This window comes from Euphorbia lathyris, chromosome 9, assembly GCF_963576675.1.
Source record: "Euphorbia lathyris chromosome 9, ddEupLath1.1, whole genome shotgun sequence".
In the NCBI taxonomy this organism is placed as follows: domain Eukaryota; kingdom Viridiplantae; phylum Streptophyta; class Magnoliopsida; order Malpighiales; family Euphorbiaceae; genus Euphorbia; species Euphorbia lathyris.
This window is the reverse complement of record NC_088918.1, coordinates 71,767,161-71,781,508: the sequence shown is the minus strand read 5'-3', so window position 1 is coordinate 71,781,508 and position 14,348 is coordinate 71,767,161.

Below are 14,348 nucleotides of genomic sequence, written 5' to 3'. Positions count from 1 at the left end.
ACTGTATCTTTGGATAGATTTGTTGTACTGATTGAGCCAAAGTTTGAGATTGTGATTTCTATTCTGTTGACTCCATTGTTTTGTTCTTTGTGAAACTCTATACAATCAAGATTTTGTGATCTTCTATTTGTTAGAGATCCACGATCACCGCACCAATTGATAACTCGAGGAAAAATCCTTGATCGGAGCACGTCCCTGTGAGGCACCGTTGGGATCGGCCGGGGACACTCCGATGCCAAAGTCAGTAAGGAAGATCATGAGAGCAAACTGAATTGACGAAGAGTAAGTGAATGTGTACCTTGATGGCCTAGGGATGTAGGCTATATATAGCTAAGAAGTCGTAACCTTCAGCAACTAGAAGGTCTCCATTAATGCTCCATTAATGGCGGTTACTGGTTACCTTTAAGCTGGCGGTTACTGGTTACCTTTAACCTGGCGGTTAGCTAATTGATAGCTCATTAATGGTCTTTATGGTCGAGTCGGCGGTTAGCCGTTACTGTGATGAATCAGGTGAAAAAGGAGATTCGCCTCATAGGTTCGCCAGCGGATCTCACTGAGCTGAACCGTGGAGATCCGCCATCTGGTTCTTCTTGCGGCGTTCTCAAGGTGAATATCCCTTTTGGTCCTTGGGATAATATTCTGTCAGTAAGATGAATATCCCTTTTTGTATTCATTGATCCGTCAAGGCGTATGTACGTTCTCCTTGAGAGCTATGGCGGGTCTCCGCTACTCGCTCTCATCGGGCGTATCTCGTTATGGCGTATCTCGCCATAGTCCACGTGGCGTGGCATAATGCTAGAGACTCCTTCCTTTTCCTCATTATTTGCATATTCTCCCCTGCATTAATTATCATTAATTCCACATTAATCATGTATAAATATCTCTTTTAGAAGGAATAATGGTTTGCCATTATTTCTATTAATTTTCCCTTATTCCTTATTCAAGAATAATTTGGGTTGTTATCAGTTGTCTAGTATCTTGGTTCAGCAAGAAACAGTCATTAGTTGCTCTGTCTACAACTGAAGCTGAGTACGTTGCTGCTGGAAGCTGTGTAGCTCAAGTCCTATGGATAAAGCAACAGCTTGAGGATTATGGAGTAAGAACTGAGACAATAGAGATCAAATGTGACAACAAAAGTGCCATTGATCTATCCAAGAATACTATTCAACACATCAGGATGAAGCATGTCAGCATAAGGCATCACTTCATCAGAGATCACGTACTAAAGGGTGAGATCAAGCTGACTTATGTACCAACAAATGAACAGCTTGCAGATATCTTCACCAAGCCTTTGGCTCGTGAACAATTTAACATACTAAGGGAAGCTATCGGTATGTCTAATCCTCTTCAATAATTCTAAGTATTTGAATAAATGTTGAGTGATTGTCATGCTGACTGATATCAATCTAGTAACTACTGCACATTGAGCTTAATAGTCTATGCTGAGTAAATATTCTGTGCTGAGTAGATAGACATATTGAGTAATCACCTTATGCTGAGTGAATGTACATGTTGTGTGATGAACGTATGTTGAGTTACTAAGAGATAGGAAATCCATCTACGTAGAATTAAATACTCAGTATCATAAACGACTCATATTCTGGCAAACTGAGTAAATGCCCACTTGCACCGATAAACAATGACACGTGTAACAAATCATACCTAGGAAAACGCAAGTAATAATGAATACTCATGTGCCGAACCTGTCATAAATGGCAGAATCTTTGTCGATTAAAGTCCCAAGATGAAAACGACTAGTTCATTAATGACTCAAAACTCTATAAGTAGTGGAAGGATCCCCACTCATTACTCTTTACGCTTACGATCTTCTGAAATCGAATTCTCCTCTCTCCCTAAATCTTAAAAACCTTCCTCGATAACAATGGCTTCCGCAAGAACGAAATCCCTAACCTCACCACTCAGCCTGGCCAAACCTCTGGCAAACCCACTCAAGCTGACCCCGTTGGTTCTTCGAGGCAAATCGAAAGGAATATGATTAAGGTCCATAAAAAGGTCAACAACCTGGAGGTTCTGAAGTGCAGATGGTTTTCTCCAGGATTTGTCACTTCTGAGAAGCCATTCTGCGACTGGATCGAGAAGAACAAATGGACCGGTCTTTTCTCACTCGCCGGAAAAACATACCCCAGGCTGGTCAGAGAATTTTACTCTAACATGCTTGTTGATGAGGATGATGCTGACTATTTGGAGACTACAGTCAAAGGTCAGAAAATCACCATAACCCCTGCCTATCTAGCTACTTTGCTTGATTTACCAGACGAAGGAATAAAATTTAGGACAACAAAAGAGAAAGTACCAAAGGAGAAGCTTGACAAGATCAAGGGGTTCTGTAAACCCAAGAACCATAAAGGTGAAATACCCAGCACGTGTATGGGGCAAGACTAGAAGATGGCTCACTACATGCTGACCAACTTCATCTTCCCCAAACTCAACTCAGCCTCATCTGCCTCCAATTTTGAACAGTGCTTCATATGGCACATGTTGACCTACACTCCACTCAACATGCCCGTCTTTCTGGTTGGGGCTCTTCAACGCAGTGGAAAGAAACTCAGGCTGGGTTCTCTGATCACTAAGATCATTGAGGACAAATAGATTGAGACAATCAATGAAACTGACACTTTGGGAAGTGAGATCACAGCAGCTCTGCTGGTTGGACTGTTGTACAATCAACCGTTGAAAGGATATGAAGAAGTTTAGATGCTGAGGAAAATGATGAAGCTGAGCTAGAAATTGAGGCTGAAAATGATCCTGAGAAAGAAGTGGAGGCTCCTGCTGAGTCACCTAAGGAAAAGAAGACGAAGAAGAGAAAGGCCATTGAAACATGCTCCAAAGACATCCATGCTGTCCCAAAGAAAGTGAGACTAGTGTCTCAAGAAAAGGTTAAAGCTGACAAGGCTAAGGAGAAAGCTGAGTCGGTAGAGAAGAGAAAGAGGCTAGAAGAGCCTGAGGATGAAGAAGAGGGAACTCCAGAATCCCCCTTGATGAAAAGGAAGAAGGTTAATTCCTTAAAGAAAGTTGAAGCTGATCCCCTAGATTGGGTTGTATCGTCCAAAGGTCATGGAACTGACCTAGAAAAGGAAGCTGAGAAAGAAACTGAGCAACAAGCTGAGAAAACAAATGTTGAAGTAGAAAGGGAAGCTGACAAAGAAACTCATACTGAGGAAGACATCCATACTGAGCAGGAAGAACCTGCTGATGTTGAGCAACCTCAGGGTAATGCTGAGCATAGAGATGAGGAAGAAGAAACTATTGCTGTAGAGGATCATGTTGAGCAACATGAGCATCCAACTATGGTAGAAGAGACAGTTGATACTGATGAGGAGAACATTGATGCTGACCCTTCTCCTCCCAAGGAATAAAGGTTCAAACGGCTTAAGAAGAAAGCCCATAAAACTCAAGTTATTGATCTCCTTGCAGACTCTCCTCTTCCAGAACAATTTACTGGCATGCCTGAGCTACAGTTCGCATACTTTGCAAACGACCCTGAGTCTCTTGCAAAGGAAAAACAAGCCTCTGTTACTCAGGATGAGGAACACGCCAAAACCCTTGAAGATCCAAATCCAACTGCTCAAGATGGAACAAACCCTGCTTCAACTTCACCCACTCAGGATGAGCAGGTCAACATGACTAACCAAACTCCACCTCCAACTCAGCATGTTGACAACTCAGCTCCTGAAGATCATCTGCATCAAAGTCCAGTCACCAATCAAGGTGATCAATCTGGCAAAGAGCCTACTCCTCCACCATCAAGCTCAATTCCAGCCTTTGAGACAAATGCTGGCAAGTTCCAATACTTGAATGCTACTGAGTCAGGAAGATGAATCATTGCCTCTGCTCAGTCCTTGCTTCAAGATTTGAACCCCTCTCAAGCTGATGCTACTAGATCGTCTCATGCTGAGTCCTCCCACCTATCTCGCATCACTCAGCTTCTCAATGAACTGAGAGGACTCAAGGATCTGGTCAGTATTATAACAACTGTTCAAACTCAGCAACCAAACCAAGATCAAATAGCAAAGCTGACTGAACTAGTTCTCTCCATGGTAAACCATCTGAACTCGATTGAAGGCAAAATCCAACAACCATCAGAAGTTAATCCAGGGTATGCCACTTCCTCTGAACTTCAAGGATATTTTACTAAGTTAACTGCAGAACTGACCAAATCAAGTGCACCTGGCAATGCTGAGTTTGCCACCTCTGCTGAACTTCAAGAATGCTTTACCAAGCTTAATGCTGAGCTGACCAGTACGCGTGACTTAGTATCTTCCTCCTCTCAGTGTACAATTGACCAACTGAGTGAAGCAGTCAGCCTACTCAACATCAACAAAGCACAGATGGATGTTGATCCAGTCTCCAACAGTGAACTCTTGAGCTTTTCCCAGGCGATTATGAAGGCAATGCGCATCAACAATGCCCAGCGCATATTTTATGATTCTGCCTTGCTCAAGATGTACCACCAATCTTTTGGTCAGCTCACCAGCTCACTCACCTGGCTTAGCAAATCTCATGAATGCCTGCTCAGCATGATTAGCAGTTCTCTTCGGGTTCCTCGCCATGTCCAAGATGACAGTGTTCCTATAATTGATGGCTTGCGAGAAAGTACTAAGAGGCTCCAGCGTTACTCAACTCACCTCTCCTCTCATGCTCGCACTAACACATTCATTTATAAGCCCGATGATGGCAAAACGGGGGAGGCAAGTCAAGGAGGAACTCAGCTTGCAGGTAATGCCTCAGGAAATAAAGACAAAGGCAAAGGAATAGCTCAAGATGACCACCAAGCTCAGAAGAAGAAGAACTAGATATAGTCTAGTAAATGTTTAGAACTTAGCATAGAAACTTTCATATATGTGTTTGCTTTATTTTTTGTTTAATCTATGTCAAGTACTATTTTCTCAATATAGTCGATAAAATTGAACAAAACAAATTAAGAAGTAAAACATACTCAGTATACATTAACACTAAAATACTTAGGTAATAAACTGAGTAACAACATACTTCTAATATTTTCGAAAGCTGACTTAAATTCAAAAAGTTCAGATCTTGAAAAATCCAACATTAAACTAAATCAGTATACACAAATGTCTTAAAGATAATTCAATTAAATCTTGGAAGGTTTAGAATTAAGTTAAGACAATATGTGCAACCCTTACGGGGGAGTCATTTCAAAAATATATCAATCATGGGGTAACTTATAACTGAGTTCCATAATTATGTATTTTTCCAACATCAAAATGGGGGAGTTTGTTGAAACACCTTTCCACAAGATTTTGATTTGACAAAATCATCCATGATTAAGAGGCAATTAAATTTAAATGCTTTGATTTAATTGTACTAATGTGTTTGTTCAATATTGAGTGCAAATATATATATAAAGTTAGACAGGTCAAAAGTCAGCATAAGCCAAAAGCTGAGTGGAACGGAACTCAGCATGAAAGAATAAAAGTTGTGTGAAGTAGAACTCAGCATCAGAAGCTTCCTTCAGAGTTGCCAGAACGAAGCTAACTAAATTAGAAGACTCCTTCAGAATTATACAAACAGAACGAAGCTGACTAAGAAGGAACTCAGCACAGAAGTTGAACATTCGAAGATAACGAATGAAGCTGAGTGACAGTCAGGACAACATGAAGGATCCGTTCACTAAAGGACAAAGTCTGCCAATCTTCTGCACCAATAATTGAAGCCTCGAAAACACACAGAAGACTAATTCCAAGAATCATGGGTCTATGGATTATTGGTAAAAGACAACTGGCACAAAAAGACAAGTCTGATGCAAGAAGACAAAACCTGACGCCTGAAGAAAACAGAAGAAGGGAATGGCGAAACAGTCTGAAGCTGACCAGAAGTTGTCTCCTAAAAGAGCCGTTTTGGACACAACGGCTAAACCAATTCAAAATGATCCAATCTTCAGAAATTCATCTATAAAAGGACAATGAGAGTTCTTGGATCATTTGCCGAAGTATCAAAAAAAATACAAGAGAGAAAATTCTGAAAGCACTCAAATACAAAAAGATCTTACACCAACTTTTCTATTATCTGTGTAAATGCTAGATTGATTGTTTTGTAATCATCTAAGGTGTTCTTTAGTCGAAAAAGAACAAGTGTGTGATCAATAGGAATATTGAGAGTGTTGAGCTGAGTACTTGGTTGTAAGTATTCAGTGGTAGAAAAATCTAAGTGCTGGGTTGTAGTACTTAGTAGGAGCTGAGTAGACGAATAGAGGACGTACTCTTGCATACTCACTGCCTTGTAAAGGGTTTGTGTTCTACCTTGAAAGAGCTCAGTATTGGATTGAAAATCTCAGGAGGAACTGGGGACTGGACGTAGGCAGAGAGGCCGAACCAGGATAAGTCGTGCTGAGTAACTTCTAAACTCTCTCTTTCAATATATATATATATATATGTGCATGTGTTGCTTGTTGTATTTACCCAGCTTATAAATTGTTAAAACTGAAACTGAGTAAATCTGAGTGCTAAGTTGGAAGCTGACCTTTCAAGTGTCAATTCCCAACTCTCAAGTCAAGCAGTCTTAGTCAGCATAGAACTAAAACTGTTTGACTAATCAAACGCCCGTGCTGACCAACACGCTGAGTTATTAAACTCTTAAAATAACATTAAGTCAGCATAATTAAAAGCGAAAAAGTTACATTAGTTCCTAACCCCCCCCCCCCCCTTGGAACTAATTACTAGGGACCAACACAGCTCAGGGAAGATGCTGGGAGCTTTCACTTTTCCAACAGCAGCACCTTTTGCGCACATTGCGGAGCTGAAGGCGGCAATCGCGGCAGTCTCTTACGCCTATAATTAGGGTTGGCATCGGCTTTGGATTGAAAGCGACTCGTCATATGTCGTTACGGTCATATGATCACGCACGAGCCGTGTTCCGTGGGAGTTAATTACTGCATGGTCAGATTGCAACAAGAAATTGAGGGAAATGCAAGTGTCCTTCTCCCACACATACCGGGAAGGTAATCAAGTTGCCGACCGTCTAGCGAACTACGCCCGCAACAGTACAGAAGAGTGTTGGTGGGACGCCCCTCCAGATTTCTGTAAATTCCTACTGGCAGACAACAGCTCTGGTCGGGCCTCTTTTAGGTTCAACTAATTTTTTGTCATCATTCTTTATTCCGTTTAGCTCTGTAATTTTTTGACTTTCCTCTTAATAAATCGGGTCGGAGCATTTGCTCCCTCCTCACTTCCATCAAAAAAAAAAATCCAAATTCACCCAACCAAATATATTTGAAATATATACATATAGAAAGTCCAAAATAAAAGTAAATATACATATACATTTTGGTTAAAAATAATAGTTATATCTATAGATTAAAAATAAGGAAGCAAAGGAATAACATATAGTATAGTTGTTGATAAGTAAAAATAATAATGAAAACAATGCTTTAATTAAAAACAAGTAAAACAATGAACAAGGTTCATAAAGAATAAGAAAATACCTCTTAAATCCCAAAATAACTATTATAATAAATATATAGAAAATAACCCTCCCCAAAATAATAAGTTTATATAGTTTAAATGAATTTAAAGAAAAATCTATACATATACATATAGTTTTACAAAACCAAATTAATAGAAATGATACCCCAAATATACAAAAATAAGTAATTATTAGTTATATACCCCAAAATGATTTTAAATAAATTAGCTACATAATTATACATATATATATACAAGTATGAATGACAAAAATGATAAGAAAAAGGCTTAAAAAGACAATTTTTTAATTCCAGCAGCCTTACAGACGGAAATCCGTCGCTAAACCGCCTTTAGTGACAGAAAACGGAAAATTACAGAAGCAGTCCAACAGTTTTCAGATTTATTAAAAGGCTTTAGATCTACTTCTATTCAATCATTTTGGTCTCCGAACTACCCAAATTGGGTCATAGTCTATAGCGGAGCCTCCCAAAACGATGTTTTATTTCAAAAACGTTAATTAAAAAGACTTTTTAAATTCTATATTTACAATGTTTTAATCCCGAACTACCATTAAATCGGGTCACGGTTCGTATCGGGACCTTAAAACGAGGTTTTTTATTTAAAACCAAATCAAAACGTTTATTTGAGACGTGAATTAAATAAATAAGAGAATAAATAAACGTGATAAATAAATAACTAACTAAACAAATAAATAAACGAAACTATAAATAAAATAAAATAAATAAATTAAACGAGTCTAGTCCTCGGATAATACCTCAAGATCGGTATTGACAGTCGAAGTCGGTTGATTCCACGAGTTGAGATTTTTAGTGTTTTTGTAAAATATTTAACTTTTTGGAATTTTCAATTTTTAGAAAAAAAAAATTTTCCCAAAAATTTACTTTCTCTCTCTAAAAAAATATTCTAGAAAGAGAAGCTCAAAAAAAATTTCCTCCTCAAATGCATGGGGATCCGTGCCTTTTATAGGCACGAATTCCAAAGTTGGGCGTGCGCCCAACATCAGGTTGGGTGACGCCCAACACCAGGTTGGGCGCCCGCCCCACGCCATTGGGCGCTCATCCAACGATCGTTAGGCGCGCGCCCAGCGCTCATTGGGCGCACGCCAGATGTCCGTTGGACGACGCCCCACGTTCGGGGGACGCCCACCTGTCAGGGGGCGCCGTTAATTGCCTACTCACCGACACGCAATCCTTTAGGGCCCTTTCGTGGTTTTTATTTTTAAACTATTGGAATCAACCGCTTTAACCGTCTGTTATGGGTTTTCGTCATAGGTCCTCCTACTCGGTGTCTACACCCGTGCTGGCAAAGAGATCCTACTGAAGTCGGTAGTACAGGCCTTACCATCTTATGCAATGAGTATGTTTTTGTTACCTAATAGGCTATGCGCGGACCTAGAGAAGATGATGAACTCCTTCTGGTGGGGTTCGGGAGGGAGTGGTGTGCAGGCTAGGGAGTTGAACTGGAAGCGCTGAGAGAGATTGTGCACTCCTAAAAAGGAAGGTGGTATGGGCTTCCGTGGTCTACGTAATTTTAACTTAGCGTTGCTTGCTAAACAGGGTTGGCGTATCCTTTCGAGCCCGGATTCACTTATTGCACGGGTCTATAAAGCAAGGTACTTCCCTCATACCTCCCTTTTAGATGCGGATGTTGGTCACAATCCGAGTTATGTGTGGCATAGCATTGTTGCAGCTATACCATCCTTAACGAACAATGTCCGCCGTGTAATTGGTAATCGAATGGAGACTCGGATTTGGGAGGATCCGTGGCTCCCGTGTAGTGAAAATCCCTATGTGGTGAGTGAGAGGCTGGCGGATATGGATATAGGGTCGGTAAATGAGCTTATTAATGGAAGTCATTGGGATGAACAGCTGATACAGGGGCTATTTACTGATCGGGATTGTGCGTTGATATGGACCATAACGTTAAGATTCAGACCAGTCCCGGATGGCTTGAGCTGGTCAGGGGACCCCCGCAGACGCTTTAGTGTCAAAGGTTGCTACCATGCAGTTCAATCAAGCAGATCAGAACCTCAGAATTTAACGTCGGTGGTGAATTGGGACTCGGTTTGGAATTTGCATGCTCCGCCTAAAGCGAAGAATCTATTATGGCGTGTCCTGGCCGAGTGCCTCCTGACCCGCTCTGCTCTATGATGGCGACACGTACCAGTCCCAGCGGAGTGTTTGTTCTGTACACAGCAGGAAAAAACCCCTCTTCATATATTTGTAGGCTGTGTTGTTGCTCACCAGGTATGGTCGCTATCTCCGGTCGGTGATGTTAGTGCTACTGTACCAGACTTTGTAGCATTCTGGCAGTTCATTGTGGGAAGTTGCGAGCTACATGTGCGGGAATTAGTGGCGGTAATCTGTTGGTCATTATGGCTTAACCGCAACGATATGGTTTGGAACCAACGCTCCAAGACTTGTTCGTTTATCTTTGATTTGGCCAAGCAGTTTAGCGCAATGGAAATCGGCACAAGCTACTATTTCTCCATGCAGTGCGCCTCCACTGCACAGCCTCGTATGGCTTCCCCCGCCTGAAGGATCAATGAAGATCAATGTTGATGGTGCGATATTCCCTACCCTTAGTGTCGCGAGGTTTGGGTTCGTTGCCAGAAATGCAGCTGGTGGTTTCGTGGCTGCAGCTAACGGGATTCTACAAGCGTCCCTTAATCCGTTACTGGTAGAAGCTCTATTAGTAAGAGAGGCTTTGCTTTGGGTCGTTGGGAAAGGGTGGTCGAATGTCATCATCGAGTCGGACTGTCAGGTCCTTGTCTACGTGTTGGCATGTGATTCATAGTATAGCTCACCACTACATGTTATTATTGGGGATTGTCGGTCTCTAGTACAGAACATAGGAAATTGTAGTATTAATTTTGTTCGTCGTTCAGCGAATTGTCTAGCTTATGTGTTTGCTCGAGCTGTGGCTTTTGTGTCTGATCGAGAGGATTGGGATAATATCCCTACCGCCTTTGCTTGTAACGTTTTTGCTTCAGGCTCTTAATCTAATTCATTTATTCTTGTAAAAAAAAGTTTTTAACTAATTTATATTTGTAATTTAATATAATTTTAACTTGTTAATTAATTAATTCTTACTTGATTTTCTATTGTGTTTTTTTTATATATATTTTAGCTGATACTTTATTATAACGTAAATTATACCAATGGCCACTAAACTATGTTTTTTTAACGATATGACTACCAAACTTCATAAACTTAATATAAAAGTCACTCAATTTTACACCTTTTAACATTTTTGGCCACTGAACTTTAAATATTTTTTCTAAATGACCCTTAACGAACTCAAAATGAAAATATTCAAGAATCAAAGATGTTCGGAATAATATTTACCATGAACTACATTTTTTATTTTCCAAAATCACAATTTTTAAAGATTTCTCTCTCTAAAAATACACTCTCTTTCCTAACCAAACAACACCAAAATGGTCTCAAAACAAAAAAAAAAAATTCAAAAATTAAAGTTCCTTATATAATACCATTAATTCTTAGAATTTTTAACTTTTAGACTGTTAATGGTCGTGTTGAGGCATTGAGTGGCCACAAGTGTTAAAAGTGTAAAGTTGAGTGGTCACGTTAATTTATGTTACGTTACATCACATTACTTTATGTTACTTACGTCGCATTAAGTTATGTTACGTTACGTTACATCACATAACGTAACGTTACATAAACATATAAGATTTACGTAAAGTTCAAATATTTTACGTAAAATTCGACTCTTTCCAATGTTAATAAATTATTTTTATAAAAATATAATTTTACGTTAATTAAGTCCAACTTTACATAAATTACGTCTAAAGATATGAGATTGATGTAAAGTTTAAAAAATTTACATGAAAGTAACATTTTTCGTGAAACTAAGTGATTTTGATATTGTCACATAATAACTTTATGTAAATTGAGCTTATATTATTAGGTTACGTTATATTATGTCATGTTAAGTTACATAACATTACGTCATGCTACGTCACGTTACGTTATATTACGTCACGTCACGTTATATTATATTATGTTACGTTACGTTATAATACATTACATCATGTTATGTAATATTATGTCGTGTCAAGTTACATTACGTTACGTTACATTATGTTATGTTAGGTTGGGGATTGTAAGCTCAATGATTGTTTATAAATAAATGAAAGCTTAAAGAAGTAAAAAAAAAACTCAGGATTTTAAATTGAGCTTACAATCCTATGAATTTATAGATTAAGCTTACAATCCTAAGGATTTATAGATTATAATTATTACGTTGCGTCATATTACGTCATGTTAAGTTACATTAGATAATGGTACGTTACGTTATGTTATGTTATGTTACGTTATGTTACGTCACGTTACGTCACGTCGCTTAACATGACGTTACGTTACATCACATCACATCACATCATATTACGCTATGTCACGTTACGTTACATTACGTCATGTCATATTACGTTACGTCACGTTACATGACGCCACGTCACGTCAAGATACGTTACGTTATGTTATGTACATCACGCTACGATACATTATATCATGTTATATTACGTTACGTTACATCACGCTACGATACATTACATCATGTTATGTAACATTATGTCGTGTCAAGTTACATTACGTTGTGTCAAGTTACATTACGTTATGTTATGCTACATTACGTTGCGTTACATTACGTGACATCACGTCACATTACGTTACGTTACATTACATTATGTTACATTATATTATGTTACATCACGTTAAGTTACGTCACGCTACGTTACATTACATCACGTTACGTTACGTTACGTCACGTTACATTACGTTACGTTACGTCACGTTACGTTACGTTACGTTACGTCACATCATGTTACATTACGTTACATCACGTTACGTCACGTTACGTCACGTTACGTCACGTTACGTTACGTTACATTACGTTACGTTACGTTACGTCACGTTACGTCACGTTACGTCACGTTACGTAACATCACGTAACGTCACGTTACGTCACGTTACGTCACGTTACGTCACGTTACGTTACGTTACGTTGCGTTACGTTACGTCACGTTACGTCACGTTACGTCACGTTACGTCACGTTACGTCACGTTACGTTACGTCACGTGACGTTACGTTACATTACGTTACGTTACGTTACGTCACGTTACGTCACGTTACGTCACGTTACGTCACGTTACGTTACGTCACGTTACGTTACGTTACATTACGTTACGTTATGTTACGTTCGGTTAGGTTATATTACATTACGTTATGTTACGTTAGATTACGCTATGTTATGTTATATTATGTTACATTATGATATGTCACGTTACGTTACGTTACGTTACATTATATTATGTTATGTTACATTATATTATGTTACGCCACGTTAAGTTATGTTACGTTACGTTACCTTATGTTACATTACGTTATGTTACGTTACGCTATCTTATGCTTCATTACGTTACATTATGATATGTCATGTTACCTCACCTTACATCACATCACGTTACATTATGATATGTCATGTTACCTCACCTTACATCACATCACGTTTCATTACGTTATGTTACATTACATCACATTACGTTATGTTATGTTACATTACATCACATTACGTTATGTTATGTTACGTTACTTTATGTCACATCACGTTACATTATGTTATGTTATGTTATGTTATATTACGTCACATTATGTTACATTACATTATATCACATCATGTTACGTCACGTCACGTCATGTTATACGTTATGTTACGTTACATCTGGTTACATTATATTATGTTAGGTTATGTTATCTTACGTCACGTTACGTTATGTTACGTTACATTATATTTTGTTATGTTACATTTTTTTATGTTAGGTTGGGGATTGTAAGATCAATGACTTTTTTATAGATAAATGAAAGCTTAAAGAAGTAAAAAAGCTATGGATTATAAATTGAGCTTATAATTCTAAGAATTTATAGATTGAGCTTACAATTCTAAGGATTTATAAATTGAGCTTATAATTATTACGTCATGTTAAGTACGTAACGTAAAGTTACATTAGATAAAGTTGCATTACATTACGTTACATTAGATAAAGTTGCATTACGTTACGTTACGTTACGTTACGTCACGTTACGTCACGTTACGGTACGTTACATTACATCACATTATGTTACGTTACATCACGTCATGTTACGTTACATTATGTTACGTTATGTTTCAATAAGTTACGTTATGTTCGGTTGGGGATCGTAAGCTCAATTACTGTTTATAGATAAATGAAAGCTTAAAGGAAAAAAAAAACCAAAGGATTTTAAATTTAGCTTACAATCCTGAGGATTTGTAGATTGAGCTTACAATCCTAAGGATTTATAAATTCAGCTTATAATTATTACGTTATGTTACATTTACATTATGTTACGTTACATCACGTCATGTCACGTCAAATCACATTACATCACGTCACGTAATATCACATCACGTCACGTCATGTTATATTATGTTACATTACGTTACGCTACGGTACGTTACATTACATTACGTTACGTTACATTACATTACGTTATATTATATTACATTATATTATATTAAGTTACGTTACGTTACGTTAAGTTAAGTTACGTTACGTTAAATTAAGTTACATTGCATTAAGCTATGTTACCTTACGTTACATTACTTTATTTTACTTTATGTTACGTTAAGTTACATTATGCTATGCTATGCTAAGTTAGGTTAGGTTAAGTTTCGTTAGGTTACACTAAGTTACATTATGTTACGTTATGTTATGATAAGTTTCGTTAAGTTACATTACGATAAGTTACACTAAGTTACGTTACGTTACATTAAGTTAGGTTTCATTAAGTTACACTAAGTTACATTTTAAATGCTAACATCAACAGTTCACTATAATTTTA